Genomic DNA, 27,644 nt, shown 5'->3' with positions numbered 1-27,644 from the left:
TTCACTTGTGTTTGTAGTGATGCTCATGCGTGTGTTGAGCTTGTATGCACAGAACAGCTTGGAAAGGCTGAGATGTACATCACTATCAGTTACGTCTTGAGCATTAGGTTTTGGAAGTCCTTTTGAGCTTTCTGTTGTGTTTTATACCTGTACCTGCATGGAAATTTTCCCCTTAACTTGATTTCTTTCTGTTGCGCGTCAGTGGTACTGGTTTGTAGAAACACCTAAATTAAGCGTGTCCATCACTATCTGATTACTCTTTCTTGGTTATTCTAGGATAGTTAAATTATAGGACCAGAGAGAAATGGGATTGTAAAATTCACAAAGTATGAACCATGTAGGCTGTAATTAAAGCTTGGTAATTAGCCTTTTTTAGGAAAGAATAGAGTTATTAGTCCTGGAAGTGTAATTCTGAATAAAATATGCGAAGGAATCAGAATAGTATGTTTCTTTATCCTTGTGGTACAGTTTCTTTTAAAGAGTAGTTGTACTAATTTTAATGCAATTATATTAAGGTAAACTTATTTTTTCTACCAAAATTTTTTCTCTGTTAAGAACCAAATATTTGATTTCATGGAGATATCATAGCAGCCCTCCAGCATCTGAAGGGAGCTTACAAGGAAGCTGGAAAATGACTCTTCGTCAGGAACTGTAGTGATAAGAAACAGAGTCATGGATTCAAACTGAAAGAAGGGAAATTTAGGTTAAATGTATGGAAGAAATTCTTTACCGTGAAGGTGGTGAGGCACCCTAACAGGTTGCCCAGAGAAACTGTGGATGCCCCATCCCTGGTTCATGTTCAAGGCCATGTTGAATGGAGGAGCTCTGAGCAACCTGGTCTAGTTGAAGATGTCCCTGCCCATGGCAGAGGTTTGGAACTAGATGAAGGTCCCTTCCAACCCAAACCATTCCATGATTCCATGATTTTTCATCCTTCTAAATCCTCAGCATTTGACCTCCTTTCTTTTGTAGATAGTCTCTGATTAAACTAGGAATAATAAAGTCATAAGGTGCTGCCAGCTGTGAGTGTAGGAAATTAATTTTCTTTATAAATTCTCACAGAAGTGTGAAACAGACTCAAGCAAAAGAGCCTGTCTTTTAGCGTCTTGTGTTATTATCAGCACTTAAGGAGAAAACTATTCTAAGGTGAACAGCAAAGTCAAAATCTAGTGTATAACAAAGGAAAGCATATGCGTTGAATAAAAATGTGGTCTGAAAAAAAATCTTATCAGTAAATATCATTGGAAGAACATGGGATGCCCAATATATTGCTAAAATTATGTGAGTTTTTAATCTCCTCAGACCTCCACTGAGAAAGCTGCTTACATGATTGATCCTTCTTGAGGTGGTGTTTTTCCTATCAGAGATATGTCTGACAAATATCACTTGTTTAGGAAACAAAGTCGAAACACTTTAGTAAAGGGCTATTTATCTCTGTCAATATTGAGAGAAAATATTTGTTTTATTATAGTTGCTCATAATTTTATATTCATATTTCTTAGGAAGCTAGGCTTTGTATCTTAAGAAATATTGGTCTGTTACATATGCTCCCTCAGAATGAATTAGAATATAACTCTTTGCCATTGCATTTATCCATGACAAGTTTCTTTCATATAAATTGACCAACTTAACTCGGTGTTATAACCATATTTTCATCACTCTGTATATCCATTCTTGAAGATTCTGTCATCCATACTAAAATTTTGATATGAGTACGTTAAAGATTATACTACAAAAGAGATTAAAATAAAAAGCATTACAACATTTTAAAGAATAGTATCGCTTTAGGCATAATAAAGACCTTGTTTTTCTTATTCAGTTAAAAATCTTGATCTCTAAACGATCAAGTTAAGTCCATATGTCCAATATCACTGTGCTGTAAAAATGAAAACAAAAATTGAAATTCTCTTTTCCTGGATACAATGCATACTGAGAATGCCAAAAATTGGGGATTGCAATTGGCTTTAGTTTCTTCTTACACATGGAAGTAATAAGACTTCAATAAAATGTGTCCAGTTGGATTAGATGATTAGTTTCCATATTGTTATTCCATCCTTGCTGTGAGGTCTCCTCATAGAAATAAGGTGACTAAAAGTACATAGGTTATTTTAAAAGTTAGTGGTCACATACACTTCATGGTGATATACACTTCAAGGAAAAGAGTACAAATGGAAGTGATGGCTTTCACTCATGGACTATAGGAAGAAAATACATTGAATACTTTCCTTTTTGCATACGAGAGATTAAAAGCAGCATTTGGAGAGCATGTTAGATTGGTTGTGTGTCGAGTACAGAATATATTAAAGGGGCACATTATTGCACTAAGTGGTCATTTACTCTGCTCAGACATATAAAACTAAAAACAAGAAGAGGTGGTGTACTTAAAAGTCTACATTATATGACTTCGCCCTTTGCAAAAAAAATTATGTTTCATATGTGATCTCAACAGGTGTTCTGAAGTGAGCAACAGATGCTAGGACAAATTCAGTACAGGTACAGTTAAAAGTCCAAATAGGTTATATTTGGTATAAAAGCTTGCAAAACTGTCATGTTCAGCAGAGAAAGTGTTAAACTTGCATAAAGCATATGGTTGGAGTACAGTTTGAGAAGCCTTGGGAGAAAGGCCCACTGAGATGTCACTTCCAAAATAATGAAGAATTGTGTGTGGAAATCATCAGTACATTAATCATTTGTAATACACAGAAACATAAATTCAATAACAGTGTCCCTGTTTAAATACAAAAATAAAAAAAAAGGGGAAAAAAAAGAGAAACCAGGGTGTCGGGTCCCTGCCCCCTGCCATGTAGCCTTGGGAGAGGGGCCCTGGGGGGAAGGCATGGGGTCTCCCTAACCCCTGGGCAGCCTCGTTCCCCATTGGTTGGTTTGTGTTCCCCTGCGTGGGCAAGGACCCTCGGGTCCCGTGATTGAGCAGCTCCTCGGCAGAGCCCTGGCCATGGGGCTGGAGAAATAAACATCTCTCTGAAACATCTGTCAAGAATCTGTCCATAGATATTTCTTTTCCACGGGCCTCGTTGTTTGATACATCGTGTTACAGAATCCCCACTGTAACAAATGGTGGAGAATTGCAAGCAGAACGATCCCTGATCCCTAAGCGACTGATATGTGAGTAACTTTGGATTCCTCTTCTTGTTTTTGTTTTGCTATTCCATATCTAAACTATGGAGGAACCGTGGAAAGACTCTTGGCTCTCAGAGCCGCATATAGACATTTATCTTAAACTTGAAAAGATTCTTGAACAACTATTTGTAAAGCTTAGCTTAATCCAAGCTCAAAAGGAACTGAAACACTTCCTGGCATGGTGGTTTAAGAACTTTTTCTGTGTTTCTTGGGATTTAATTCTTACCAAAGACTTTTGGAGCACCGTTTGGACAAAGTTAATTTTTGAGTTAAAGTATATGCCGATGGAAGAATATTTTCGTGAATATTATTTAATTACCGAGACTGTTGAGCAATGTCAGCTGTGTCCTGGCAAAGAGAAGCGTGCCTCAGAGTCCGTGCGACCCAGGCCATGTGGACTGAGCTCTCTCCGAGCAGCAGCGAGGCAATTCCCGTGTGCGGGTGGAGCGGCGCAAGCTGCAGTGTCGGCAGCAGAGTGAGGCGTGGTGGGAGCGGCGCAACCCAGCGGTGCCCGGCCAGCCCTGTGCAGCGCGTGGTGGAGCGAGCCCTGTGAACACCTGGCCAAGAGAAGCGGCAGCGCAGCTGAGAGCAGAAGCAGCAGAGCGCAGAGAGCTGAGCGGCGTGGCCCACGTGGCCCCAAATGCAACCCCGGGAAGAGCACGCAGGCACGAGCAGCCCCGACAATTCCAACATGGGAGCGACTGAAAGTGAAAGAGAAAGCAAAAACGCAGTGAGACAGAAAACAGCAGCCACTCAGAAAAAGGGAAAGATCACTGTAGAAAAGGTTTTAGGCATAGTAAAATGGTATAATGTTAAACAAAATTACGGTTTTATAATGAGATGTGACCATCAGCAAGACATATTCGTTCACAGAACTGCTATGAAAAAGAATAACCCTGAAAAATGCATCCCAAGCTTGGGAGATGGAGAGGTGGTGGAATTCAAAATTGTGCAAGGTAGAAAAGGGTTACAAGCATCAGAGGTCACTGGGCCTGATGGTGTTTCTGTGAAAGGCAGTATATATGTTAAAAATCGTAGTCATGTTAGACACTATCTCCATTGTAAGCACCCCCTACAGTCTCCCTTTCCTAATCCCACCTTTCCCTTTTACCCTTTATCCTATTACCCCCAGTGTATTCCCAATCCATTTTTTCACCCATGGTTTCCCTCACAAAACCATGCCTTTGCCAATTGTTTCCCCAAAAATCCGTTTCCAATGCCGAGTGGGGGATGAAAAAGCGGGGGGGAGGGAGGGAAAGAAATTAAACCCTCTCCTGCCTCAGTTTCCCCACAAAGCATGCTCAGAGAGTTCTGTCTCCCTCCGGTCAACCTTAAGATGTTCCAGAGAATCTGTTTGGACATTTAAAGACTCAGGAGGGTGGCTTGTTTTGTTTTGAAACTGTTCTTGTTATGTTTATCCAGTTGTTTTCAATGTTAAGTTTTAAATCTCTTTTTGTTGAAAATAAACGGGTGAAATGTCGGGGTCTCCTTCTCCCCGCCATGTAGCCCTGGGAGAGGGGCCCTGGAGGGGAGACACGGGGTTTCCCTGCCCCTGGGCAGCCTCGTTCCCCATTGGTTGGTTTGTGTTCCCTGCGCGGGCAAGGACCTTCGAGTCCCGTGATTGAGCAGTTCCTCAGCAGAGCCCGGCCATGCGGCTGGAGAAATAAACATCTCTGAAACATCTGTCAAGAATCCGTCCATAGATATTTCTTTTCCACGGGCCTTGTTGTTTGATACATCATGTTACAGAATCCCCACTGTAACACCAGGGAGGATGGAGACAGCCAGCACAAGGAGTAAGGGACTATTTAGATTATGCTTTAGATTACTCCACAGGGTTGCTGTCTGCCAGCATTTGGGACTTGTTTTGAGATGTAGGAGGAAGCATTTTGGAATCATGCAAGTCTTGTGGGATGTTTAGAGGAGGAACCGAAACTGGAGAGATGTGGGGGCTAAGGTGGTTTGGGGAGACATAGATATATATGGGAAAACTGAGAGAGAAAGGGATAAAAAGGAAGCTTGTATTATGGCTTCAGTAATACGGTGCTTCCTATTTTCTGATAGGGCTGAAATAAATGTAGGGATTTAGCATATACCCTCTGGCACTGATCTTGCAAATACAGGAAATGTACATCTCAGGAAGATCTTGGTGGTTTTCTACCCATTCTCTGCAAGTATTGGCTAAAATTTTTAGAAATAGAAAATGACCCTAATAATTTTTAATGTTTCATTTAAGGAATTAAAAATTTCATTTAGGAATTTTGATTTTTGTGTACATTGATGACATTGTAGCAGGATACACCATGAAAATATATGCTGTTATTAAAATAAAAGGAATGCATATGAGTAAAGAAATTTATTAGCTGGCCTTGTAAAGGTCATTGCTGTCTATGAAACAACAATTCAGCACATTGTTTTTTGTGGAGGGTTGCACAGATGCATCATTCTTGCAGGAACAGAGCAATTCTGATTTAATTGTGGGTTCCTGTCTTTGTAGCACAGTTTCTTTTCTTATTGCCTGGTAAGTACTTTGTCCTTGGGCATCTGTCTGCACAGGGGATGTTGGGTCACCTACCAAAGAAATGCAGAGGTGAACACAGCTCAGTCCTCGGGAGCCCTTCTGGAGGACTTGGTGTGTTTCTCAGAATTACACAGAGGTATCAGTCTTCCAGAAGACTGGTATTAATCAGAGGATAGGACTCAGAAAATTCAGTGAAGTAACCTGTTTCTGAGAGTTGAGTTACATGATCTTTTTTCAAATCTTGCATTCTGTATCTACAAATTGGATACAACAGTATTCGACTGTTTGATCGGTGGTGCTTTAGATTTCTTCCTCCTGCAGCAAAATAAGGCCTAATCTCCAGTAAGTGGTGTAATTTCCTGCTGGAGTGTGGCATTAGGGGAAACTATTAGATGAGCTGGTTTTGTGAGAAACATTTCAGGAGAAGGAAAAATGGGTATATCGTGGAATACCTTTCAAAGACGTAAGAGTTTCACATCAGTTTTATCCTAAAGCATGTTACCATAGGAAAAAACGTGCCCAGAAAAGTTAAACAAGAAGAAAAAGAAATGTAATGATTTCAGCAGTATGAACATTTAAAATAAAGTGAACTGGTATTGACTGATATTGAACAGGAACTGTCTTAACTATTATTTTACAGAGTCCTAAAGAAAAAATGTCACCTTTCCAACAAAATGCTTTCAGAATGTTTGTCCTGAATACGTCTTCATACTGTCTTTAGAATTATCTGTCTTTAGGCATTATCTGTCTTTAGAATTTGGGATGTTGAGATATTCGAAACAGTTCCATTATTTTAGTTTTCCTGTGAGTAGAAGTTAAGGTGGGATTTCCCAAGGAAGCTGTAAGAGTCCTCTGTGGCTCTCTGTGGTGCTTTGAGAAAGTGAATGCACTGCGGTACGTAAAAATATCCATGGGACCAGGTTTGAGTTTCCAATTATGCACCTGTGTCCATACTTCATGCAAAAAGAACTAATGAATAACTTCATCTGTGGGATTTACTTTGAAATTCCGGTGGATAGCATCAGATTTTGTGCTGGTGCCACTTGAAATCTTAATGAACAGGCTGTAAACTGGTATTAAAGTCTGACTTTATTGAAAGCAATGCTTCTGGTGTCATTGTTATTCATTTATGGTTAAATGTTTTCATTCTGACAAGATGTGTTGAAGCAAATTGCCTTTTGAACTGACCTCTGAGACAAAATGGAATGTGTTAAGAAGCTGGAGGAGCTTGAGGTACAAATTGTTAGAACTGCATAATTATGGAAATGAAGGAAATTTTAATTGTTCTCTATTCAGCTGGTGAAATAATAAATGAAGACTCAAATATATTTCACCAAGTTGATTAGAAAGATAATTGAGGCCAGCCTGGACAACTCTTCATAGGACATAGAGTTTTTTAGCTGAGTACCGTTTCATGGAATGGCTAAAGAAAGAGGCCCTGGACTAAATGTAACATAGATATCCAAGGAAAAGGCACAGTAAAACATGCAGGTACAGCAGTGTGGTTGTTCAGCTGATGTAAGAAAATTATTAAATCTGAATTGAGGTTTTTTCACTTTTCTTTGACACAATTACAATAGGCAGTAAAATTGGAAGAGATGAAATAGTGACACAATGTGGTCCTTCATTTGTTACTATCACTCTTTTGGCACATCTAGCAGCAATCACAAACTACAATATAAAAGTCTGGTTTTATAGATCACACCATCAGTTTCTGTCAGTAGGAGTGTGATCTAGAAAATATTGTTATAGAATATAAAGAAAAGTTAGAATAAATACAGGGAAATAAATTCAAGGTGGGCATAAATTGTTTAGCAGTACAAAAAAGAACAGGGATTTGAAGGAAAAGAAAATCAAAGTATACAGAAATAAGCCATAATGATTAAAAGCAATAAGGTTATTTCTTAAGTTAGGGATTGGGAGCAGTAAAGGAAATACCAACAAAGTTGCCATTTGGTGACTGGAGACAAAGGTACTTGAAAATGTTGCTTGTGTTTATTTAATGTGACTATAAGCAGTTCATCAAACTCCCAATTTATGATGCAGAATGAACTAGAAGCAATTTTTGCTATGCAGGTCTGAAGCCTTGCATAATAGCATTGAATGTCAGCATATTTTGTTACACAATGTAGAAAATAAAGGTGAATAGACAAAATGTTACAAACCCAGGGTTCCTCGAAGGAAAGGAAGTTTTGTTATTCATCTAGAAAAAAAAAATATGCACTACAAAAAATGTTTGAAGAGTAAAATTCACCAGTGATTCTGAAAAGTTCAGTAAAATCTATATTAAAATAATCATCTTTCAGATTAGGAATTTGACTTAAGAATTTAATGTGAATCCTCTATATTAATTATCAAGCTAAGAGTTATTGTTTATCTTATAGAGCTTTCCAGAGAGTTTGGATGCAGCAGTAAACATTTAGGATTTTTTTTGTTTTCTTTTGTAAATAAGAAAGAACAAATTTTGTGCCATGTGCTCTATTGTGTGCCCACTCCTAGACCATTGCCTCTCACTGCTACAGTGCCTGCACAGTCCTGGACTTCTGAGCCCAACTGTAGGGATTTGGTGGTTGTGTTTGTCTGGCAGAGATGGCATTTTTCTGAACCTGTATCACATTTAAAAGAGAACTAAAATCTAACAAGCAATGCCTGTTCACAAGGTGGTGCCTGGACTTTCTTCACACTGAATCTTTGAGGCCCAAATTGTTTTGGATGTTACACAAAAGTCTCTTATTACAGTTTGGCTCACTGCAAGGAAATATCTTAATTTTCATTTGTCTTATGTTCTGATACCTCTACCCATAGACATGTCTTGGTTAATAACTAAGAAATGCAGTACAAGATGTGAGAAATGCAGCACAGGATGAAATGGACTTCTAAGACATTTTGTTTGATGTTATCATGTCATAAAGTCCAATTTATCCATGAGACTTTATGCATACTTATTTAATTTTAGTGAACATAAGGAAGAACAAATTCCTCTACAATGAAAACAGCAAATGATTATAATAGTGGCATATGTTATCAGTTCAGCTGCAAGGGAGTGTTGTGTTCTCTCTAGGCTGGAATAAATTCAGTACTGAGCAGAGAAAAATGATTTAATGAATTCAATATAGCCAAATATTGAACAGGACACACAGTATTTTGTACTGTGCAAACCTCCCAAATATGTTTCTTAAAACAAACAAACAACTGCCAAATCCTAAAACAACATTCAACATTGGAAAATGAAGTGCTCAAAAATTATGGGGGATTTTCATAAAATCGTCCTCAGAATACACTCTCTAGAGGTGTAAACAGAGTGTTTACATGTCCAATTAGTCCAGTCTCTAGACATAACAAATATCAAAATGTCTTATTCATCTGCAGCTCAGCTTGAAGTCTCTTCAGCTTCTGTGAAACACTTCATGCAGAGGTCCACGCAAGAGTGGGCACGTGGGCTTAAGAGTAGTCCCAGCCATGAGGTTGCTCATGCACACTCGCTCCTCTTGGCTTTGGGCACAGTCTCATTCCCCATGTGAGAGAGAGGACACTAACCAATGCCTTGCCTTCAGGTGATGTTTCAGTCAGCCATTTGTGGCACATCCTTCTGATAGCAAATGATTAAACCACATTTGAATCCCACTAGCACTGATTTGGACATGGATTTTTACACTGTGTGAGTGTGCCCTGTCTACTTGGCTTTGGGTCTGTTGTGTCTAAAAATTACAGTTCGGAGTAAGCTTTTCCCATGTGCTATGGGGCTAAAGCTGTTTCTTTTTATTTTTTTTCTTCAAGAGGCAGAGGCAAAAATGGGACAAGAGCTTGGCAGTTTCCATAGGCACTGAAAGGAGAGGAAAACAGTAAGCACTGCCTCATTAAAAGTCTTCTATAAGTGAGAGGACAACTCCAGCAGAAAGGTTTTGCGGGACTGTTCCCAGTGTATGTGGATAAATGCCTGCTCTTTTGGAGTGTGCTGCACGTACCAGCTTTGCTGCTGCAGGATCAGAGTTCACAGATGGAAAGGAAGGATTGCAGGACAGGTGTGTGCCCATGAACACCTTGCCATGGATGGCGTAGGGAAAGCTCAAGACAGTGATCAGCTTGAGACTGCCTGCTTTTCCAGGCAGACATTTACGGTAGGCAAGGCCCTGCAAGGTAGGCACTTTCAACAAAAGCATTCAAATGAGAAAAGAACATTTTTAAAACTTAGGGTTAACTTGAATGCTTTGTATGGAGTTACTTATTTTCAAGTAATGTATTGAACAAAGGGTTTTGGCACTGAAACAAAATAACCCTTTCCTGTCCCACTTTCAGCTGCATTGTTTGTTAGGCAGAGAGCAGCATTTCTTCCAAATACATCAAAATCTGTTTGTCTTCAGTCAGAACTGGTTTTCCTTGCATTGGTGGGGCACACAAGTGTGCAGCCGAGTATTTTTTTCTTTTTTTTTTTAATGCAAATTCCTGAAGAGGCACAAGTTTATCCCTGGGCAATACAAAGTGGTAAAGTGGCAGAATATGCTGAAAGTCATTGTGGCTCAGTGAAGTCAAAAGTTCTAACTAGTGAACAAGTTCAGTGTTCAATTCACCTTAATTGGTCAACTATAAAGTATGCTCTTAGTGTATCCAATGAGGACATTTTTTCCATGTTCTGATACATAATTTGGCATGCAAATGTTCATATGCCTGAGGCTGAGCTCCAGCATCATTGTCCTGCTGATACACCCATTTTCATTCATTGTGATTTATAACTTTGAACAATGTGTTTGTTCTTCCATATGCTGATTCTGAAAAAGACCAAAAACATGGGCACTGAGGCAGAATTAAAATTTTCTCTTTGCTGAGCACTCCCCACCATTTGCATTTTCATCTTTCTAGCTATCAGGAATTCTTCTAATGGAAGGAACTTTTTTGTGTTTTTACTTACTCTAAGGTGGAGTATACATTTACAGTTTTAATTCAAACTGCTTTGATTAGAATCATGTTGTGATTCTAACATTTACATTCCTGATAGCCTGTGGAGTTGATAGAAATGAAATGGTTTTAATCCACATTGTGAGGAGGGCAAAAAAAACCTTCTCTGAACTGCACATCCTATGTTTTCTGCCCTATGATCCAGTGATATTTTTCCTTTTTTTTTTTCCCTCTAATACCGTATCAGAGTTCAGTAGCATCAGCATTTCTAACTGATATGTAAACATAGCTAATGATGATTTAGAGGGACAACAAAACTATGAACTTCCCTTTAGCAATTTTTGGTCTCTGTTAAGCCTGTTACTCAGCATGTTATACCATGTCAAATCACTGACTCATTGCTTAATGAAATTTAATATAAATAAAGTTTTTTGTAATTCTGACTCTAGTCTGATAACAGACGATCTGTGACAAGGCTCTAGAATAAGGCAACTCAGCAAAGCAACTACTAATTCAAGGATATTCAACTTCTCTTCTGCCTGAAAACTGAACAATACTGTGTGTAACTTGCTTTATTTTGTTTGGCATTATCTTCCCAATAAATTATGGGCTGCTTTAGAACTACAAGTAAGTGCTTTGAACAGCAGTTTATGATAGCGAGCCCAGGAGTCCCCTGTAAAAGTGTAATAATGACCTTTCTTCCAATTTCCAGTGCTTTGGAGCTATAAAAAACTTATTGGGTGGTTGAAGTCACTCAACCTTTGGCATCATTTCTCCAAATGCCTCAGTGGGATGCTAGAATCCTTTACTAGCCACAGGTATAGCAACTTAATACGTACTGAGGCACGCTGGCAAGCCAGGCTACAGAAAAATGTGGAGTTTTTAAATTCTACTGTATGTCAGGTTTACTTCTTTGGACCATACAATCAGTAGTTTGTCTTATTTACTGAAAAAATTACTTTAGTGGGTTGGTTTGGGCTTGTAAAGTGCTGATTCATGCAAGTATATTCTATCTTTTTCCTGGCCTTTTATATTTTGATATGGCTATTAGAAATGGTCTGGCTAGACTATTAGTTTAGAGCAACAGACATAGTTCAGAATAGCATGATTAGAGAAGAGTGGTCTGTGGCATAAAAAAATCTGTGCAGAATGGGGGAAAATCATAGAACAAAACAGAAAAATCTACCCTTCCGTGTTAATGGCTCTGTGAAGTTTCAAAAATACTGTATGTAAGGAACTTTGCCTGTTTATTTTTCTTGCAGTTTTAATTTAATTAATACATAAAAGGCCTGTAAAACAGTGTGTATTTATTGATGTTTTATATATGCACACGAGATCAAGTTATTTAAATTCTGTGGTGAATGTATTTGTAGAAGAGGATTTGAAAGGAGACTCTTGAGCTCTTCTGAGCTTCTGTGCTCTTCCAGAGTACTGTGAATTTTATGCTGTTGTTGTTGGCTACATTAAGATCTTTAATATAGAAGAGAAAATGGAGGCTGCAGTTTTACTACCTAAAAAAACTAGTCCAGGAGCTTCTGCTGCTTCGTTGAGAAGGGAACTGCCTGTTCTCCCTGGGGCAGACACAGCTTCTCAGTGCCCAGATGTCAAACTGGGCTTAAAGCCTCAAATGTGCATCTACAATGGTAGGATAAGTTATGACAGTGCTGAGATTTCCATGTTATAGGTAGGCACAAAGGAAGACATTTTTGAATAGTCTTATTTGTCCAATAGTCCTTTTGAATGCAAATGTTCATTGCTATCATATAGGGATCTAGCAGTTAAAGTGATGCAATTAAAAAGCAACAAAAGTGATTAAAGCCAGTTAAAAATGCCCGAATAGCAGATGTAAGCCTGGAACTAGTTCCCAAGGAAAAAAAAAGTTGCAGTCAGTTACAGGAGAAAAATAACACTGGGAGAGAACCCTGTGTGTCCCTCTCTTCCTGTGGTCATGTCTGTGATGAGATCTGTGCAAGAGAAAGCTCTATTCTGTAGTGTAACACCAGCAAAAGAGAATGAGCTAAGGTACTCCTAGTTGTGCATATAATTAATATGCTATAAATCAGCAGTGCCTGTGATGCTTTTTGTAGTTGTGCTGTTTTCTACCACAGTGGGATTTTGAAAGGCAGCTTTATTGAAAGAGCTGTAGCAATACTGGCATCTGTCTGCATCCTGTTGGAAATGCTTGTTACTCTTACCACGCTTAACGGTGAACATGGTGAGCCAGAGATAAAGTTCTAGGCACACAGAGCACAAATCCATCTAATGACACTTATCTGACCAGGAGAAAAAGCTGGTGAGGATTTAATGCTGGTTGTGACTGAGGAAGGAAGGAGGGGCTGCTTCCTCTGTAGCAAACACTGAAGTGATGATTTTATAAAACAACATTCAAAACTGAAAAAGTTTCTCTACAAAGATCCAAATCCATCTTTTATTAATCTACATACAGAAGTTTCTGAAGTTTCTGGAAAGGCTGATCTGTGTAGCTGTAGCTGGAATTGTTCCTCAGATACATTGGCTTGGAAATAATTTTTTTTTCCTGTCATCACTGAAGAAGTGCCTTCTGTCCATGTTCCAGCAAGTGGCATGCTCATCACCCAGCTGTGTTTTGCTGAAGAACTAAGCATGCACAAATGACTAACAGTTCACTTAGATGTCTAAGGAGTGCAAATGTCTTCTTGAATGGATGCTTTAAATGGCCACTTCAAAAGCGTTTCACTTTTTCCCATTATCTAGTTTTATATACATACCATTTCTCCCATACATTTTAAAGAAATTGCTGTCCTACATTTGGAGTTATGAAGATTAGGAAGGAATATGGATAAAATGTGACTTTCTACTCAAAGTCATATTAAAAAAATACCTAACTCTTTGCCCAGGAGGTGGTAGGAAACACAAGCTGTACAGATTTCAGTTGTTATCTGGATACCGTATCTTCTCAATCCCCACATGCCTCTGGCATTATCAACTTGGCTCTGAGTTGCCCACAGTGAAAACACAGACCCTGGTGATGAAGTCTGTGAAATTAAGATATCATTCTGAATACCTCTTTTTTAGTATTCCACTCCTTTTACATATCATGGAGAGGATGGTTTGCTCTAAGAGTCACCTGTTTTTTTCTTTAATGGAATGCACATGTGTACAATTGGAAAGCTCTAGTTTTTAAAGTGAAAACTAAGTAGTTTAAGTGCTTTGCTTTTTTGTGTCTCCTTTTGCTCAGCCAACAAGGTTAGTTCTCCTGCACATTGATAAATAACCTTGCAATAAGTGAATAGCTGAAAAGTGCCAAGAAAGAATATGCCAAGACTGTATTCTAATATTGCAGCGTTAGGAATAATAATATTGATAGATATACAAAAAAAGAATGCCACTGCATGTCCTTGAGAGGAAATGTTTCCTGGTTTTGCTCTCTCTAATTTTGTTGATTTCAGCAATATTATATCAGAATCCTATATGGCTTTGTACTTTATATTGCACGAATATCCAGTGCTTATTGTATATTAGGAGACCTAAATGAAGCTGTTTATCAGCCAGCTGTAAAATTAAACTTGTAACTTCGACACACTTATTTTAAGCTCTGTTAGTCAAAATGAAGTGCATTTTTTGAGAGGACTCGATGTTCCTCAACACAATGGTTCAGTTCAAAATTGCACCCATGCCACGTAAAATGGTAAAAGCAGCAGTAAAGAGAAATCTTCATTATCCAGTGTGTCTTGCCTTGCTGGAAGTTTTAAAAGGCAATGCAGTACATTTATGGGCATCACACAACCATCTGAAAAATATACCACAGTTTTGGTGGGTCTGTCATGGAGAATCAGAAAAGGAAATTTAATTTTTTTAGCCTTTGTTTTTAAAAGCCATTTGTGGGATTCCGTAGTCTTCTGTTTTTCAGTTCTTTCTTATAAGTTTTCTTTTTAAAGGTGTCTGTTCTTTCTTCCTTTAAAAGATACATGTAGTTAGACTAAGAAGTCTGTATTTGGTTACCTAAATATATGGCCTGACCAAAAAAAAAAAAAAAAAAAAAAAAAAAAAAAAAAAAAAAAAAAATTAAAAATCCACATCTGTCCTGAAGCTTACTGAAATATTCCTGCTGACTTCTTCCTCTCAGAACTTCTCATTCAAGAAAAGCTGAGTGATTGCAAAAAGGTAAATCTAATCTAATCTCCTAGTTCTTCCTTTTAAAGTTGATAGTCCATAAATCATCTGCTTAAGAAATGAGAGAAAAATGTCATAATCACAGTGATTATGTGACTGTGACTTTTTCAAAAGAAAATACTGAAAGAAAAACGGAATCTGTAGCTAAGTTTTCTGTTCAAAGGTAATGAACCACTGAGATCAACAAGTCATTAGTTAACTTTGGCAGAGCTAGGATTTCAAAACTTTTTTGTAATGAAGCTTTTCTACCTTTTGAGAGAGATCTGACTTTTACACAGCAATTTTGCACTCCTAATTCTGTGACTGAAAAGTGTTGGGTTTTCTGTCCATATCTGCTCATTTATTTACTGGTTTCAGAACTTTAAATTTAGAGTGCTTTAGAAATAAGAAAATATGAAGTTGTGTGATTTAAAAGGTTCTCTTAAAATGGATTGTAGATTTTGGAGTATCTTATTTCTTGAGGCAGCAGCACTTTCATGATTAACAGCGATGTGTTTTATGGTGTGCAAATTTAAATGATGAAATTCATCTTCCCATGGATGGAGATTGACACTTGGCTTGCACATAGATACAGAAATCTACTATGCTAATTTAATGAGAATTTATTTTGAAATAAGGATAAAATTAACATGTGGAATAAAAATTACTTTTCCTGTCCTTCCCTCTGATTTATTTCCTTACCCATGGGCTGAACTTGCCCTGAGCAAGCATTATTAATAGGTGGGATGGCTTGCAAAAAAGGATGGCTGAAAATTATTGCAGACTATGTTTCAGAAATCATTCTGTACTGAATTCAGAGTTTTCATGTCAGAGATGAGAACCTTTTAATCACGTAACTTTTAGAAAGTTGTGTGACTTCTGTGATGATGTGAGTACATAATTTGAGTCTTCTGTGGTTAAAAACATGGCTTTTCCAGGAACTGATTCAGTTAAAAGATGCAGATGTAATAATCTGTACCATGCACGTAACATTTGTTGGACGGAGGAATATCCCTGTGGTAAAATAATAGGGGTTTTTCCTGTTACATTGATCATATATTTTGTATTTAATGTGTGCAAACAGTCTAATAGAAAGTAAGCAGAAATAATTGAATAATAATTGATGCCATGGTGAGGCGATTACTCATTATCTCTTCTTGGGAACATCACAGCTAAATACACTCTAGATGACATAATAAAATTAGCTGCTATGAATGTAAAAAAAATACCACATATCAGTTTTAAATATGTAATTATTGTGATACATACTAGAGTTGTACTATGAAAACTGCTGAAATGCTTGCAGCCAAGTGACTTCATATTGCAGAAGTGAATTTCTGGTCTGAGTTGTGGTAGTACACACTACTACTCGAATTAAAGATGAAAGAAAAATCTGCTACTGAAACTTGCATTCCAGTGTTAGTAAAGTAAGCTATGACCAGAATAAAATGTATTTCTAAGCATACAAACATGCATTGCCAAAGAAAATATCTTCCCTAATCTGACTGCAGCCGGTAGTTAAATAAAATTGCTGAGTATCTTAAATAAAACAGTTTTACAGTGTTAAATAAAATAGAATTTTCATTAGTTATTGAAGTTCTATAGGCTACACATTTTTATAATTACATGGACAGTTTTTCTTTAATCAGCCCTTAAAGTATTTATTAGGTTAAGTATATTTTACGTTATTAAAACCAGGTTCTCCTCACTGACATTGTAAAGTATTTTCTGGAAAAAAAAAGAGCTGCTTGTTTGCATATGTTCCAGTGCAGTGCTTTAGTGCTTTACTCTGGGATGTAGTTCTGCTTAAGTTAGTCCTGCTCTGAGTCACGAGCTCAGAGTGCTGCTAAAAATATGATGAAGATCACTTACACCTGTGGAAGTAAATCATATTTATTTGACTTGAAAAGCCCTTTGCAATATTGAAAATTCATTGCAAGAGTGAGATCCCAGTCCTTTATTTGTGTGCTAACAGGTATTGTGCCGGCTTCACTCAGGAGCCCAGCGCTCGCTGCCCTGTGAGTTACCTGGCACTTAGAGCATGAGAGGTGTGAGGGCCAATTATCAGCCCTTGTGTAACATGCATCTTAATAGAGTCCTGCTTTGCAATAGTTAAGGTTGAGTAGCACTGAGAAGCAGAAAAATAGAGCCAGTGATTGCAGTGTTACAAAACAAGGCTGAAATAAATTAGGAGATATGTAAAGGCCAATATATAAGTTACTTCTACTCTTCACTAAATGTGACAATATTAATATCCCAGCCAGGATTGCAGTGAAAGTAAACACTTAAAATGCTGATTGAAAACATCAGGAAGAAAGATCTGTAAAAGTGTGGGATAACATTAGGAAAGGCTGTGCTTCATGATTTACTGGATATACAAATCTGACAAGCCATTCAATTGTGACTGAGTTAAACACATGTACATTTCCTTTACTTTCCTCTTTGTCACAAGCATAGGGAGGAAAGTCTCTTCAATTCCATCCACAGGGAATAATATGAAGCATGTTGTCCCTGAGAGGAAAAGTACAACCTGAGTAGTATCAAAACACCCCAAAGCCGCCTTCTGTCAGAACTAAAGTTCCCTCTGATATTGGCTAGAATGGAGTCTCACTGGATATCACAAATGTGTTTACTTGAATAGAGCAAACAGCATTATTTTCAACAAAACCTGAAGGTGGCATCTTCTCCCTCTCCCCTGTGATTTCTGCTGAGGGCTAGAAGGAAACCCCCTGTTTCTCTTTAAGATTGTAATTTACACCCGCTTCAATTGCTGGAACCTTAACAATTTGCTTGGAAATAGCTGCACTGTGCAATAGCTCTTTATTCTTTGTAACTGACAGTTTCTGCAAAGGCGTAGAGACAAATTTCTGGCTGTATTCCAGGCAGCTTCACTGTTTATGAGTCCTACATGTTCATCATACCTTTCTTCAGTCAGTTGCAAAATACTCTAATCTGTGTTTGCTTTTAATTTTGTCGTAATTTACTAGCAGTAGATATACTAGCAGTTTTAATAAAACATGAAGCAGATGAGGAAGATGGCTGAGATAAGGGTTTCAAATTTGGCTTGGCAGCTGAAGTGATTAAAAGCAATCATATTGTAACATGCCTTTGTATCTCCCCTGAATGAAGTGGCAGTGCTTGTGCTTCCTGAAGCCTTAGGGTACACAAATCAGAAGGAAAAATAATGGAGAAATATGGAATTTTACTGGCAATTTCAAAGTTTGAAAATAGTGAAATAAATATTGTTTGGATGTCCTTCCAAAATGGAAGAATAACTCTTAGATCTTTTAAATGGTAAATTTTTTTCCTTTTTTGGGGGGAAGATTTTGTTCCTCCCAAGATTTCATTTGGACTAAGTTATACAAATGATGCTGAATCGCTGGTATACATCAATCATGACAAATCAAACCAGTCATCACATTATGCTTCCTATACAGGTGATTTTGTTTTCCTGTCCATTTTGACAAAACATTTTTTTTTTAGATAACAAGAAATAATAGGAAAAAGTAATTTTTGGGAGATACGTGCCAGCATGCTTCTTTTTTACTCTTCTCTTACTATCATGCCTACAAACCCCACAGGTTTGCAGTAGCCATTCGGCTAAAGAGTCATGTCTGTGTTTTGTCCTAAAGATGAATATGAATTGAATAATTGCTCCATAGTTTCTTCGGGGCTGAAAAGGATGTGTTTGTGCTACTGTTCTTCTGGGCTGTTTTCCCTGCTTTCTCATTTGTACTTGGCAAACGTGAGCTGCAGCTCTCTAGAAGACCATTAAGATTGTTAACAGATCTTAGGGATTTTTTCACAGCCATGGCCACTCTTCCTTCCACTTTTGTGTGCCTTGGTGATGGCATGGGAGAGAAATAATGGCTTTTGATTAACAGAGAAATGCATAATCTTGTGCCTGTATTTATGGATTTTAAATTATAATATGCTGAAATTCAAGAGTGTTACGTCAACAGAAGGCATGATACCTCTGTCATGCAGTGCCTGGGACTGTGTCCGCCATAGCAAAGAGTGTTAATTAGAGAAAGCACAGCAATGAGGGCTTAGAATTTTCTCAGTTCTCACAGTAAATCCATATCTGTTATTTTAGAACGTTTTCAAATCATAAAAGCTTTTTGCAAAAGGTTGTCCAGTGTCTAATAACCTTACGGTCCTGATGGCAGTGCCTACGCAAGCAGGCTTTCTGGTTTACTTTGCACTTCCCCATATACAATGCAAACAGATAGCTAATGACTGGGTAAATATAATGGGAATGTACTTTGTGCACTGTGTGTTCCGAGCTTGAGTGTTTTGGTCTTTATTTTGTTTGCCTATTTTTATATTCTTTCACAAGCACATTTTGTAATGATGGAATATTACAGAGTTTCTAGTACAGTACAGAGGAATAACACAAGGCATGTATTGTGCTCACTCTCTTTAAATCTGAAATCTTTGCCGATGCCAATTATTTTTGGCTTTTATTCTTTTGAACTAATAGTATGAACAGGGGTTATGTGTTATGATTCATTAGTACAAGGGTGTTCATTTAAAGTGAAAAAAAAAAACCCAGACAAAAATGTATCTGTCAGACTTTGGCCTAACTGTTTTCTTTTCCTAACTTTTAAAATTACTTTTTAAATGAAAATCCATGAAAAGTCAAAATATGTGAAAGAAAAGACAGCAAGAGCTGAGGAAGAAGTCATTAGCTGAAAACTACTCCCAGTTGTAGTATTAACCCACGAGGATTACATTTATGTCATGTAAGGAATATGATTTTCAAAACCATGAAACAAAGACACTGAAAGCAAAGTCTTTAAAACCAGTCTGATCTTGGACTTGCTAACACAGCCTAGAACACCATTCCTTGCCCTTGCTGGAGGTGCCTGATGCACTGTACCTGTTGCACAGCTCATTGCCTGACAGGATTTCCAACATCTTTTCCACAGAGCTGCTTTCCAGCCAGCTTCCCTCAGCTTGCAGTGGCGCTCAGGGTGCTTGAGTACTGGGTGCAGGACTTGTTGTACTCCATGAGGTGCTTGTCATTCAATTTTTCCGTGTGATGAGGTGCCTCTGAATGGCTGCTCCATGTCCCAGTTTATCAATCCTTATCCCCCATGTTTGTTGTCACCTGTAATCTTGCTCTGTGTGCTCCATCCCATCATGAAGATTGGTAATAAAGCTATGGTGAACACTGATCCGTGAGGAACATGTCTCCTAATCACCTGGCTATTGGATTTTGTTCTGCTGATCGCCAGACTTGGAACCTGACTGATCCAGACAGTTTTCCACCAGTGCTCATTTTTCCAACTTGTGTTTCGCCAACTTGACTAAAGAAAGGCTGTTGATAGCCTTGCTGAGGTCCTGGTAGAACAGTATCTACTCTTCTCCTCTGGTCCATTAACTGTGACATCTCATATTAGGGGGCAGTCATGTTGATCAGGCAAGATTTGCCCTTGTTAAATTCACGTTGACCATTCCTAAACAACTTTTGCTGTTGGGCATGGCACTGAGGCCCCTTGGTGTTCTTGGACATGGCATTGAGAATGATTTGCTCTAGCCTATAAACTTGCCATTAGGCTGACTGGCTTACAGCTGTAGCTTCACATTTCTGTAGATCCTTCTTGCCCTGCCTAAAATTGTGAATTAATTATATTGCTTTGCAGATCACATCCCTACTGTATCTGATTCCTACAATCATACAGGATTTGAGGAAGAAATAAGCTTTTATAAATCTTTCTGTGATACCAGGGAGTCCCTCTAAGCAAAAAAACCAACCCTGTGTCAACCACCTGATTTAATTGAAAGGTCATGCTGGGTTTTGTTTATATGGTACCCAGTGGCCTGGATGGAATAGATTGGCAGAATTGCATGGGCTAGTCTATTCTTACATAACTAATTTTCCTAATTAATTTAGAATATTATGGTGGAAAGAAAAGAAAACTAATGATAGCATTTCTGAAAAAAACCCAAAGCAACTCAGTGCCTGGCAGTTATTGTGTCAATGTGAAAAGCTGCAGTGACCATATGAGATGGGAATGTTTTTGCTATGTATTGTGTTAACATCTTTCGCTGCCTAAATTACCTCTCATTTGGTCTGTCAAGCCCAGTCATCATCAAACAGGTCAATATGGGGTTTCTTTGAACATTCTCTTGACATACTTATCTTTAAGGTTCAAACAGTGACATTTTGAGATATTTGGAAGAGATAAGCTGGATTAATATTTTATTATTTTTGAAGGAAGGAAAGTATTTATTTTGGAAGTCTGGTAGGCTTCATATCCTGCAGGGATGCATGGTTTTCAGAATCAGATTTCTCTGAAGGTTTTTTTTTGCATTGCATTCCTTTGCAACAGCTGGAATTAGGCTCAGAAAGTAGACAAATGGAACAGTGCTCAGAAGGAAATCTGGAAAATTTTCTCTCCTAGATTCCTGGTTTGTATATTGCTGGCTGATTTAGATAAAATGGAACTTAAGTTTGGAAAGTTTGGGAACTCGTGATGTGTTTGTGTGGGAATAATTAGCATGAAAATCAGAGCATTGGAGCATGGGTGTCCATCTGTTATCTCAGATTGCTTGACTATATTTCTCCTGATCATTGATACTGGATAAGCCTTGGCTGCTGTTGACAAATGGCTTTTACTTTATCTCTTACTTTTTGGTGTTAAATAGTTTCTATAAAGTTTTAGTGTAATAATCAATTTTATGTTTGGGATTACTGGAGGTGATCTGTGTGAAACAGAATGGTTCTGTATGGGGCAGTGGACTAGATGATCTGGAGAACACTTCAGATCTCCACTGTATCAAGTTATATGACCCTGTTGCATAATTAAAGATTAGTTTTTATATTTTTTTTCTTATTCTCTATTTTTAATGTACCTTTCTTATTTTCATCTTTGCCTTTTCTCATATTCAGCACTGTTCAATTATTTTAGCAGCTCTTTCAAATATTCTTGGAAGGGAAGCAATCATATGGTCTCATTTACAAGAAAATATTTTTAAATGATCTAAGGAAAATCTGTAATGGTAAACTGATTCGTTTTTAACTCAGGCCATAGAAATAATTCAAGAAGCATTTTGAAGTTGCAAGTAAACTTGTTACTGTCTTAAGATGCATTGCAGAGTAAGCAAGGACACTCCATAAGGGATTTTGCAGAATGCAGCACAAAGTCTTTCCAGAAGTTGCAGAGGTGCAGTGACTTAGAATTCAGGGGACATCCCCTAAACCTTGGCAGTATTGGCAAGTAGCTAATTGATCTTGCTGAGACTTCTGCTCGAGGTGGGTGCTCATCAACGATTATTGTGTAGTTGTATTAAATTACTGCTTAACTGAGCTCCACTGCTCATGTAATTTACCTCCACTTGGCATCAGTGCAATCAATAAAAATGTCAACAACCGAAAATAAGTTCCTTAAACTTTGAGTTGTTATATAAAGCTTGCTAGCTACATTTACAAATGATAGCGACATATGATCTTTGTAACTCAGAAATGTGTTGATTGGTATCTGTTTATTTTGCCTTACTTAAAAATTGTTTAATAACAGTTGAAGCAAATGTTGAATTTATTTTATTTGTGACTATTTTATATTCTTACACTGCATATATCTGTGCTTGACTGGGAATGTTCTCCAAAGGCAAATGTGCTGCTTCTGTAATTGAATATTAGCCAATAGTTTACACTGTATTGTGGATAGTTAGTTTCTAATTGCAAACTACTTTGTCAGACATAGTTTTAATTTATTAAGGTCAGATTTTTCTTACCTAATTTTTTTAATAGCAGTTGAAACAGGATTTTACACGGAAGACCTGACCCTTCTCTAAAACTGATTGACATACGCAGAGTGTGTTTAATCTCTGCTGTATCTTAAGTTTGGTACTAGATTAGGATGCCTGACTTAAGATGAAGTTAGGGAGAAGTTCCACTCTTAGAGGGAATAATAACAGACAGCTGAACTAAATAGAACAAACCGCATAATTTACAACAGAGGATTTGTGAATTCCATGTCTGGTAAGAATTACATGCTGAATATCCCTAATTTTGAGTAAGGAGTGCTAATGTCATCTCTTCAGACAATTCATAAACATTCATAAGGAAGCACATTGTTTTCAGGAGTAATTGTTCAGTTTTATTGTTTAAAGGAGACGTGTTAATAAAATATTGTGATCAGCACTTGAAGACACTCAAGTTTGTCTATTCAGAATCAAAAAATTTATCTCCAGATAAATTATTCACTACCAAGTAAAGGAGGACTATTGTGCTATTTCAAGGAACAGTTATTTATTTAGGATAACTCAGTATTTCTAATAAGATAAATAATGCATTTAGAACTGAGATTAATGTTCTTATCGCTGAAGATGTGGTGTGGAGGAGATTAGGTTTAAAATGCAGAGGCGATTAAGAATTTCACACTGAGGGCAATATCTAATAGCTGTGTACCCAGCCCTCTGAGCTGGAAGGCAGGGAGGGGGAGCAGAACGAAGATCCCATAATCCAAGGGAAATGGTCAGTGACATCCTACACCACGTAGACACATACAGGTTTATGGGTCTGGATGGGATCCACCCAAGGGTATTGAGGGAGCTGATGGAAGTGATCACTGAGCTCTCTGAGACCTTGTTGCTCTTTGCAACTACCTGTAAGGAGGTTATAGCCCTGTGAGGGTTGGTCTCATCTCCCATGTAACAAGAGGTAGGACAAGAGGAAATGACTCCACGTTGCACCAGGGAAGGTTTAAGTTGGATGTTAGGAAGCATTTTTTCATGGAAGGATTGTCAAGCATTGGAACAGGCTGTCCAGGAAACTGGTGAAATGACCATCCCTGGAGGTATTTAAAAGATGTGTAGATGTGGCAAATTGGGACATGGTGTAGAGGGGCCCCTGGCAATGCTACTTTAATGACTGGACTCAATGATCTTAGAGGTCTTTTCCAACCTTGTAAATTCGGTGATTCTGTGAGCCTATTAATAAAATATAAGTGAAGCAGAAGAACGAGCTACCCTTTAAATACCGTTGAATATATCTGCATACTTCTAGATTGCTATAAAATAAGGACTCACAAATCTCAGTGAGGGAAAATCTGTGAATAAGTATTTATGGTACCATAACCCAATGAAAATTACTATTTAAGATGCCATAGCATAAAAGATCCTGCATGATATAGCAAGATACAGTTTCCCAAGTATCCAGAAGCCTCAGTTTTAAATGTCTAAAGCTCAGCGGATTGTAGGAGTGCCTTGTCATGGTGTCCAGGAAAAGGAAAAAGGCTAAAGATACACTTCATTTTCTGAAGATGACTGCAAAAACAGCCTCTTACCCTATAATAGCAAATACTCAATGGGAAGTTTGTAAGGGACATCAAACTAAATTTTCAAATCCCAACCTTAAATTAGTCTGAAAAAAGGGGTAGTGTACCCTTTGAAACATTACTACATACATAAAGAGTAAGCAGTAGTCCACAATGCAGCTGAGAAATGTGAGGATTAAAAGATTTTTAAAATGACTTAAATAATAATTCTCTCAGATACTAAAATACAAGAAGCTGAAATAGGTCTGTCAAAAGTCTGACTTGTGTAGTGTAGTGCTGTAGACAAAATGACACTTTACCAAGTGAAAGGAAGCAGATAGTCCTTGAAATGTTTAAGTATTAGCAAGAAATATACTAACAACATGAGCTTTATCACTATGGTGTGTTTGCTCAATGCCTGAGTTTTCAAATATCCTGAAACAGTGACAGAAATTTGAATTTCTGTGCAAAGCAAGTGCTCTAATTCTAATTCTCTCACTAATAGTACTGGAAAGAAATAGTCTTGGAGTTCAGAATAGAGTCCAAAAGGAGAACTGAGTTCAGGGGATTTCAGAAGGGTCTGCAAAGTTCATAGTTCATAAAATGGAGGGGATACACAATCCAGATGATAGTCTTGAAAATGACAGATGACCTTAATTCTAGAGGACAAGCATATGAAGCACAACAAAATAACTAAGTGTGATGGAAGCTCTGATACAAAATTGGCATTACCCTTGACTTATTATCTTTAGTAATTGTACAGACTGTGAGGATTACATACATAAAAATATTCACAGGTTGTATTTAAAAATGCAAGAGGACTATATCAGGAAAATGTATTCTGTTGTTGAGAGATACTCTTCCATGTCACTCAGCCTTTTCCACAAATATTTTGTTATGGAGATTTGTTGTGTATGGTTGTAATTATGTTGACACTTCTCTGGACTTTCAGGTTTTTTTTTCTTCACTGCAAACACAATTTCTAGAGGATGAGAATAAGATGAAGAATAAAACATACTTAACTGAAACTTTAAAGGCTGTTCTTAGTTTCTTGCTCAGGTTCATAAGGTCCACATTGCTATGTGCTTGCCAGATTTTACAAGTTAGCACATTTTACTATTCAGAAGACTCAAGAATGATCTCCTGCATTTGAATTTCTGAAAATCCTGATGTTTGCAATAATCTGAAATGCCGTTGGTGTTTTGATTTTATCATGTGCTGTAACCTCTAACTACTCAGTTGGTTGGAAAAGCTGATTCAGACTTAGCAGAGCAAAGCGTTTGATCCAGTTGGAACCACTGATGGTTTAATTTCTGTAGCTGGGACATGGTGAGCGACCCATTACTCATTTTTCTCCTGTGAGTCTTCACCCTTGAGTATTAAGGAGAGAAAATTCCTTCTCAGCTCAGAAGTGCTTAGTATTTATAGCAAGAGAGTTGAAAATTAGGATTTTCAACTGCAAAACGCAGGTATCTGTTTTAAACTGAGGAAGGCGAGAGTCATTAGTCCCAGATATATGCACTTCTTTCATCTAGGCAATGAGCGATGCCATAAAATGGTGAAGTCCTGGAGCCAGAGAAAAGATCTAATCTTTGATATAAGACAAATAGATTAAAGATGCTGGCAGACAGATAACCATGCTGATAGGCAAGTGTGTTACAGTGTTAAAAGCTGTTAAGCATTTCCCCACCACAAAGTATTTTTATACTTTCATTTTAATCCTGTAGCACTTTTTGGCATGAGGGAGATTTTAGTGCTGCTGGTTCTTTACAGTTCTTCAGCTGGATCGTTTTTAGGTATTCCTCAGTGGCTCTCTTTTGATTTAGACATGCTCTATGGTGACATCTACCAGCATGATTTATTGCCGTGTATGAAAAATAAAGGTTCACCTCACTAGGTAGGCAACCATCAGGATGACCAGGGCTCACAGTAATTGTGTATGCTCTGTATGCAGTTTCGTATATCCTTTATGGCTCAAATAACTTATATTTAGTAGTGATAACTTTTTAAAAAAAGGGAACTTAATTTTTGATTTGATTGTTGCTTGACTGGACAATTGCCTGGGCCAGGGTAAGTGAAGGGACTGGGAAGTTTTGGTGCCATAAGCTCCCTCTGCAGTCACAAAGCAGAAGTCTTGGTCATACAGAGTGCCCAGGGTCTGCCATGCCTCGCGGGGGGCCTCTCTTCTCCCTCAAACTGTGAGGAGGTTTGACAACTGGCTTAAACCAGATGCTGGCTCTAAAATAGACAGTCGAGGTTAGAAACTGCCACTCTGTTGGACCAGTTTCAGACATTTTGTTGACAAAACAGTTTTAAATTAAATATTTTGCTGTCCAAAATGCATCTTGGAAGTTCTTTCAGATAATACTCAGCTGTGGTTGCTGCCATTTTCCTCTGGGTAGTACAGTAACACAAATTTATTCAGTAGCTTCTGAGTAACAAAATCTGCTTTTAGGTGTCTTGAACCTGCCAAATGTGGGTATTTGGTGCTTGTTTTGTGACCTGAGGGACTGAATTATATGGCCCAAGGTTGGAGAGTGGTCATTATGCCATTCCTGCCTGCTCAGTGGAGGGGAGGGCTCTGTCCCCTCTGGGAGATGCCCCCTCCCCTGTGGGGGCTCCACCCTGAGGAGCTTTGCCAGTCACTGCAGTGATGCACTTACGTCTTGAAATGCGTCCTGAGGGAAGTGGAAGTTTTGGGTCTGGAAGTTGCCTGGAGAATTTGCAGGTGTTCGCACTTGAATTCCGACATAAAAGTGGAAGAGGGCCCACAAAATTGATTTTATTGAGTGGAACAGATGGCTTTTCTCAGGGCCCACTTCCAGAGCAGTGGTTGACACAGACTGGTCGCTGTCTTCGAGTGAATTGAATTACAATAAATATAAAGCAAAATCAGTTGTTTTAGCTCTTAAAGTTTTTGACCAGATGTTGCAGAAATGTGAATATTTAGTGGCATGGAGGCCTATCTTCCTGTACAGCCAAAATACCCAGGGAACTGAGCTGGAGTCCTTGCATGAGGGCACAAAAACCAGACTGAGGAGTTGTTTTAAAAATGAAATGTTTCTTGCTTTTAGTCCACAGTTTAGTGGGCTGTAACATATTCGAGGAGTAAAAGAAGTAAGAGAGTTTAGTGCATTAGCATGTTTTGTACTGTTTCTTCCACAAAAAATTCAGACCTAACCCTTTGGGTTATTTATTGCTGTCACCTCTGACTGAAATCTGAGAGTTTTAAGTAAACATGGGAAAGCATTTCACAACTCACAGGGCTGGAGTCATTAATGTCTATGCAACCTTATATTTTTTTTGACAATTCTGAGCCAGTTATTTTGTTTACATTGTAGAAAGAATTCAGGAATTCAGAATGGTGATTAGTGGAAGTAATGAAAGAATTTAGTGTGCTTATCTATATAAATATTAGTAACAATTATGAAATATATTCCAGAGAAAATGTATGGGCTTATTATTACCTCAGTAATACAGTATATTTCTTTGCATACTTTGATACTAAAAAATAATAAATTACCTCTAATTCTCTTGATGCATACCCCAAGCATATTTGCAAATTATCACAATTTTAAAGAAGTATTTTTAAAGCTCAGTTTTCTATAAACACAGCATAAGATGATTGCAATCTGAGTTAATTGCTTCCATGTGCTCTGGTTTGTAGTAGCACTACAGCTTTAAAATCTGAAAGC

General features: G+C 37.9%; 1 protein-coding gene across 1 annotated transcript in view; it reads left to right on the top strand.

Annotated features, from left to right (window-relative positions):
- Positions 1-27,644, top strand: part of BCKDHB (branched chain keto acid dehydrogenase E1 subunit beta) — a 116,737-nt gene that overhangs the window by 69,217 nt on the left and 19,876 nt on the right. The gene's annotated exons all lie outside the window — the stretch shown is intronic.

This window comes from Aphelocoma coerulescens, chromosome 3, assembly GCF_041296385.1.
Source record: "Aphelocoma coerulescens isolate FSJ_1873_10779 chromosome 3, UR_Acoe_1.0, whole genome shotgun sequence".
NCBI classification, from domain to species: Eukaryota; Metazoa; Chordata; class Aves; order Passeriformes; family Corvidae; genus Aphelocoma; species Aphelocoma coerulescens.
Note: the sequence above shows the minus strand (reverse complement) of the source record. Positions and strands in the feature narration are given on the sequence as shown.